Source organism: Arachis stenosperma, chromosome 3 (assembly GCF_014773155.1).
Source record: "Arachis stenosperma cultivar V10309 chromosome 3, arast.V10309.gnm1.PFL2, whole genome shotgun sequence".
Classification (NCBI taxonomy): Eukaryota; Viridiplantae; Streptophyta; class Magnoliopsida; order Fabales; family Fabaceae; genus Arachis; species Arachis stenosperma.
Window position 1 is genome coordinate 46809492 of NC_080379.1, and position 7016 is coordinate 46816507.

Consider the following 7016-nt stretch of genomic DNA (forward strand, 5'->3'; position numbering starts at 1 on the left):
CAGGGGTTTTGTGATTTTAGAAAAATCTTTTATGAATCTCTTGTAAAATTCTGCATGTCCTAGGAAACTTCTGATTGCCTTAACATTAGTAGGAGGAGGCAATCGTTCAATCACTTCCACCTTAGCTTGATCTACTTCTATCCCCTTGTTTGAGATCCGATGTCCGAGAACAATGCCTTCAGTTACCATGAAGTGGCATTTCTCCCAGTTTAGAACTAGGTTTGTCTCTTGGCATCTTTTCAGAACTAGGGCCAGATGATCAAGGCAGGAGTCAAATGAGTCTCCAAAAACAAAGAAGTCATCCATGAACACTTCAAGGAACTTCTCTACCATATCAGAGAAGATGGATAACATACATCTCTGAAAAGTGGCAGGTGCATTGCACAGGCCAAATGGCATTCACCTGTAGGCAAACACGCCAGATGGGCATGTGAATGCTGTCTTCTCTTGATCCTGTGGATCCACTGCTATTTGATTGTACCCGGAATATCCATCCAGGAAACAATAAAAAGTATGCCCTGCTAGTCTTTCTAGCATTTGGTCAATAAATGGTAAAGGAAAATGATCCTTCCTGGTGGCATCATTGAGTCTTCTATAGTTAATGCACATATGCTACCCTGTAACTGTTCTTTTTGGGGATCAACTCATTATTTTCTTTATGAACCACTATCATGCCTCCCTTCTTAGGAACAACTTAGACAAGGCTCAACTAGGGGCTATTAGAAATGGGATAAATGATCCCAGCCTTATAGAGCTTAGTGACTTTCTTCTGCACTACTTCCTTCATAGCCAGAGTCAGTCGCCTTTGTAGTTGCACCACTGGTTTGGTGTTATCTTCCAGCAGGATTTTGTGCATGCATCAGGCCGGGCTGATACCCTTAAGGTCACTTATAGTCCACCCAAGGGCAGTACTATGTGTCTTAAGCACTTGAATTAGTGCTTCTTCTTCTTGTGGCTCTAAGGCAGAGCTTATTGATGAGCGGATAAGTTATACGCTTTTTGGCATTGTTTTTAGGTAGCTTTTAGTAAGATCTAGCTACTTTTAGGGATGTTTTTATTAGTTTTTATGCAAAATTCAAATTTTTGGACTTTACTATGAGTTTGTATGTTTTTTTTTGTGATTTCAGGTATTTTTTGGCTAAAATTGAGGGACCTGAGCAAAAATCTGATAGGAGGCTGACAAAGGACTGCTGATGCTGTTGGATTCTGACCACCCTGCACTCGAAATGAATTTTCTAGAACTACAAAACTCCAAATGGCGCGTTCTCAATTGCGTTGGAAAAGAGACATCCAGGGCTTTCCAGCAATATATAATAGTCTATACTTTATTCGAGTTTAGACGATGAACGCCAGTTTCATGCTGCATTCTGGAGTAAAACGCCAGAAACACGTCACAAACCAGAGTTAAACGCCAAAAACACGTTACAACTTGGTCTTTAACCCCAAGAGAAGCCTCTGCATGTGTAAAGCTCAAGCTCAGCCCAAGCACACACCAAAGTGGGCCCCGGAAGTGGATTTCTGCAATTAGACTTATTTCTGTAAACCCTAGTAACTAGTCTAGTATAAATAGAACTTTTTACTATTGTATTAGACATCTTTGGATTATCTTTTGATCATCTTTGGATTATCTTTTAATCCTTTGATCACGTTTTGGAGGCTGGCCTCTCGGCCATGCCTAGACCTTGTTCTTATGTATCTTCAACGGTGGAGTTTCTACACACCATAGATTAAGGTGTGGAGCTCTGTTGTTCCTTGAGTATTAATGCAAGTACTACTGTTTTCTATTCAATTCATGCTTATTCTTATTCTAAGATATTCATTCGCACTTCAACCTGATGAATGTGATGATCCGTGATACTCATCACCATTCTCACTTATGAACGCGTGCCTGACAAACACTTCCGTTCTACCTGCGAAAGCTAGAGTGTGTATCTCTTGGATTCCTGATCCACAACGCATGTTTGCCTTACCTGACAACTGAGCCTCCCATTCTGTGAGATCAGAGTCTTCGTGGTACAAGCTAGAATCCATTGGCAGCATTCTTGAGATCCAGAAAGTCTTAACCTTGTCTGTGGTATTCCGAGTAGGATCTGGGATGGGATGACTATGACGAGCTTCAAACTCACAAGTGTTGGGTGTAGTGACAGACGCAAAAGGATCAATGGATCCTATTTCGACATGATCGAGAACCGACAGATGATTTGCCGTACTGTGACAGCGCATTTGGACCATTTTCACTGAGAGGATGGGAAGTAGCCATTGACAACGGTGACGCCCTACATACAGCTTGTCATAGAAAGGAGTAAGAATGATTGGATGAAAGTAGTAGGAAAGCGGAGATTCAGAAGGAACACAGTATCCTTACACGCTTATCTGAAATTCCCACCAATGAATTACATAAGTATCTCTATCTTTATTTTATGCTTTATTTATCTTTATATTCGAAAACCATTATAACCATTAGAATCTGACTGACTGAGATTTACAAGATGACCATAGCTTGCTTCATACCAACAATCTCCGTGGGATCGACCCTTACTCACGTAAGGTTTATTACTTGGATGACCCAGTGCACTTGCTGGTTAGTTATGCGAAGTTGTGAAAAAGAGTGATATTACAATTGTGCGTACCAAGTTGTTGGCGCCATTGAGATCACAATTTCGTGCACCAAGTTTTTGGCGCCGTTGCCGGGGATTGTTTGAGTTTGGACAACTGACGGTTCATCTTGTTGCTCAGATTAGGTAATTTTCTTCTTATTTTCTTTTCAAAAAGTTTTCAAAAATCTTTCAAAATTTTTTATTTATTTTCCTTTGTTTTTTCAAAAAGAAATTTTTGAAAAAAAATCCAAAAAAATTAATAAAATTATAAAAACCAAAAATATTTTGTGTTTCTTGTTTGAGTCTAGTGTCAATTTTTAAGTTTGGTGTCAATTGCATGTTTTTAAAATGTATGCATTTTTTCGAAAAATTCATGCATGGTGTTCTTCATGATCTTCAAGTTGTTCTCGGTAAGTCTTCTTGTTTGATCTTCATATTTTCTTGTTTTGTGTCTTTTGTTGTTTTTCATATGCATTTTTGCATTCATAGTGTCTAAGCATGAAAAATTTCTAAGTTTGGTATCTTGCATGTTTTTCTTTTCTTGAAAATTTTTCAAAAATAAGTCTTGATGTTCATCTTGATCTTCAAAGTGTTCTTAGTGTTCATCTTGACATTCATAGTGTTCTTGCATGCATCATGTGTTTTAATCCAAAATTTTCATGTTTTGAGTCATTTTTGTGTTTTTCTCTCTCCTCATTAAAAATTCAAAAATAAAAAAATATATTTTTCTTATTTTACTCATAATTTTCGAAATCTTTGGGTTGACTTAGTCAAAAATTTTTAAAATAAGTTTTTTCTTGTTAGTCAAGTCAAGATTTCAATTTTAAAAATCCTATCTTTTCAAAATCTTTTTCAAAAATCAAATCTTTTTCATTTTTCTTATTATTTTTCAAAAATTTTAAAAAGTAATTTCAAAATCTTTTTCTTAATTTCATTTCAAAATTTCGAAAACTTTACTAACAATTAATGTGATTGATTCAAAAATTTGAAGTTTGTTACTTTCTTGTTAAGAAAGGTCCAATCTTTAAATTCTAGAATCATATCTTTTAGTTTCTTGTTAGTCAAGTAATCAATTTTAATTTTAAAAATCAAATCTTTCTAAAATTCTTTTTTCAAATCTTTTTCAAAATAAATTTCAAAATCTTATCTCTTTTCAATCATATCTTTTCAAACATATCTTTTTCAAATCATATCTTTTTCAAAATTGATTTCAAAAATATTTTCTAACTCCTTATCTTTTCAAAATTGATGTTCAAATCCTTTTCAACTAACTAATTGACTTTTTGTTTGTTTTACTATTTCTTATCTTTTTCAAAACCACCTAACTACTTTTCTCTCTCTAATTTTCGAAAATCACCTCTCTCTTTTTTTCAAAAATCTTTTTATTTAACTAATTGTTTTAAATTCTAGTTTTAATTTTATTTCTTCTCTTAATTTTCAAAAATCACTAACTATTTTTCAAAAACAATTTTCGAAAACTCCTCTCTTTCACCTCATTCTATTTATTTATTCATTTACTAACACTTCTATTCATCTAAAAATTTGAACCCTCTCTTCTCCTTTTGTGTTCGAATTTTTCTCCTCCTTCTTCTATTCTTTTCTTCTTCTACTCACATAAAAGAATCTCTATACTGTAACATAGAGGATTCCTCTTTCTTTTCTGTTTTCTTCTTTTTCATATGAGCAGGGGCAAGGACAAGGACATTCTTGTTGAAGCAGATCCTAAACCTGAAAGGACTCTGAAGAATAAGCTAAGAGAAGCTAACGCACAACAATCCAGAGAAAATCTTACAAAGAATCTCGAAAAAGAAGACATGGCCGAACCCAATAACAATGGTGGAGGCGCAAGGAGGATGCTTGGTGATTATACTACACCTACTTCCAATTTTTATGGAAGAAGCATCTCAATCCCTGTAATTGGAGTAAACAATTTTGAGCTAAAGCCTCAACTAGTTGCTCTAATGCAATAGAACTACAAATTTCATGGACTTCCATCAGAAGATCCCTATCAGTTTTTAACTGAGTTTTTGTGATACTGTTAAGACCAATGGAGTAGATCCTGAAGTCTACAGGCTCATGCTTTACCCTTTTGCTGTAAGAGACAGAGCTAGAACATGGTTGAACTCATAACCTAAAGATAGCCTGGACTCTTGGGATAAGCTGGTCACGGTCTTCTTGGCCAAGTTCTTTCCTCCTCAAAAGCTGAGCAAGCTTAGAGTGGATGTTCAGACCTTCAGGCAAAAAGATGGTGAATCCCTCTATGAAGCTTGGGAAAGATACAAGCAGTTGACCAAAAAGTGTCCTTCTGACATGCTTTCAGAGTGAACCATTTTGGATATATTCTATGATGGTCTATCTGAGTTCTCTAAGATGTCACTGGACCATTCTGCAGGTGGATTCATTCACCTAAAGAAAATGCCTGCAGAAGCTCAAGAACTCATTGACATGGTTGCAAATAACCAATTCATGTACACCTCTAAGAGGAATCCTGTGAGTAATGGGATGCCTCAGAAGAGGAGAGTTCTTGAAATTGATGCTCTGAATGCCATATTGGCTCAGAATAAAATGTTAACTCAGCAAGTCAACATGATTTCTCAGAGTCTGAATGGATAGCAAAATGCATCCAACAGTACTAAAGAAGCATCTTCTAAAGAAGAAGCTTATGATCCTGAGAACCCTGCAATGGTAGAGGTAAATTACATGGGTGAAGCCTTTGGCAACACCTATAACCCTTCATGGAGAAATCATCCAAATTTTTCATGGAAGGATCCACAGAAGCAAGGCTTCAATAATAACAATGGTGGAAGAAACATGTTTAGCAATAGCAAGCCTTTTCCATCATCTTCTCAACAACAGACAGAGAATTCTGAGCAGAGCCCCTCTAACTTAGCAAAAATAGTCTCTGATCTATCTAAGGCCACTTTAAGTTTCATGAATGAAACAAGGTCCTCCATTAGAAACTTGGAGGCACAAGTGGGCCAGCTGAGTAAGAAAATCACTGAAACTCCTCCTAGTACTCTCCCAAGCAATACAGAAGAGAATCCAAAAAGAGAGTGCAAGGCCATTGATATAATCAAAATGGCTGAATCCAAAGAGGAAGGGGAGGACATGAATCCCAATGAGGAAGACCTCATGGGACGTCCTCCAGACAGAAAGGAATTCCATTAAAGGAATCTGAGACTCATATAGAGACCATAGAAATTCCATTAAACTTCCTTCTGCCATTCATGAGCTCTGAGAACTATTCTTCCTCTGAAGAGGATGAAGATGTAACTGAAGAGCGAGTTGCCCAATATCTAGGAGCCATCATGGAGCTGAATGCCAAGTTGTTTGGTAATGAGACTTGAAAAGATGAACCTCCCTTGCTCATTAGTGAACTAAATACATGGGTTCAGCAAACTTTACCTCAAAAGAAATAAGATCCTGGTAAATTTTTAATACCCTATACCATAGGCACCATGATCTTTGAGAAGGCTCTGTGTGACCTGGGGTCAAGTATAAATCCTATGCCACTCTCTGTAATGGAGAAACTGGGGATCTTTGAGGTACAAGATGCAAGAATCTCATTAGAGATGGCAGACAAGTCAATAAAACAAGCTTATGGATTGGTAGAAGACGTGCTAGTGAAGGTTAAAGGCCTTTGCATTCCTGCTGATTTCATAATCCTAGACACTGGAAAGGATGAGGATGAATGCATCATCCTTGGAAGACCCTTCCTAGCCACAGTAGGAGCTGTGATTGGTGTTGACAGAGGAGAGCTAGTCCTTCAATTGAATGGGGACTACTGATAAACCCATATTTCATGGTTTATCTTGTGCTCGATTGAGTGGTTTTTATCAACTCTTTACCCACTTATTCATACTATTTGCATGGTTTTACATTTGCCTTCCTAATTATGTGCTTTGATTGAAAATGTGCTTCTTTGGCCTTAAGTTCCCTATATTTAATCCTCTCTTATTACCATTAGATGCCTTGATATGTGTGTTAAGTGATTTCAGAGACTACAGGGCAGGAATGGCTTAGAGGATAGAAAGGAAGCATGTAAAAGTGGAAGGTATACAAGAAGTTGGAGAAATTGCTAAGCTGTCCAGCCTGACCTCTTCGCACTCAAACGACTATAACTTTTAGCTACAGAGGTCCAAACGACGCGGTTTCAGTTGCGTTGGAAAGCTAACGTCTGGGGCTTCGATTTGATATATAATATGCCATAGTTGCCCTGACGCTAGGCGATGTGAACGCGTGATTCACGCGGACGCGTCGCATCTGCGAATTTCAACCCGCGCGGCCGCGTGGACGACGCCTCCGCGTCACTCTTCCGCGACCTGTACGGACCAGAAAGCGCTGGGAGTGATTTCTGGGCTGCTTTTGACCCAGTTTTCAGCCCAGAACACACAGATTAGAGGCTTTAAAGTGGGGGAA

At 37.6% G+C, this 7016-nt stretch overlaps 1 non-coding gene across 1 annotated transcript; it reads right to left on the reverse strand.

Annotated features, from left to right (window-relative positions):
• Positions 1 to 4805: 4805 nt before the first annotated feature.
• Positions 4806 to 4913, reverse strand: LOC130971356 (small nucleolar RNA R71). The gene has a single exon (XR_009082579.1). It is a non-coding gene; the product is annotated as a small nucleolar RNA R71 (small nucleolar RNA).
• Positions 4914 to 7016: the final 2103 nt, after the last annotated feature.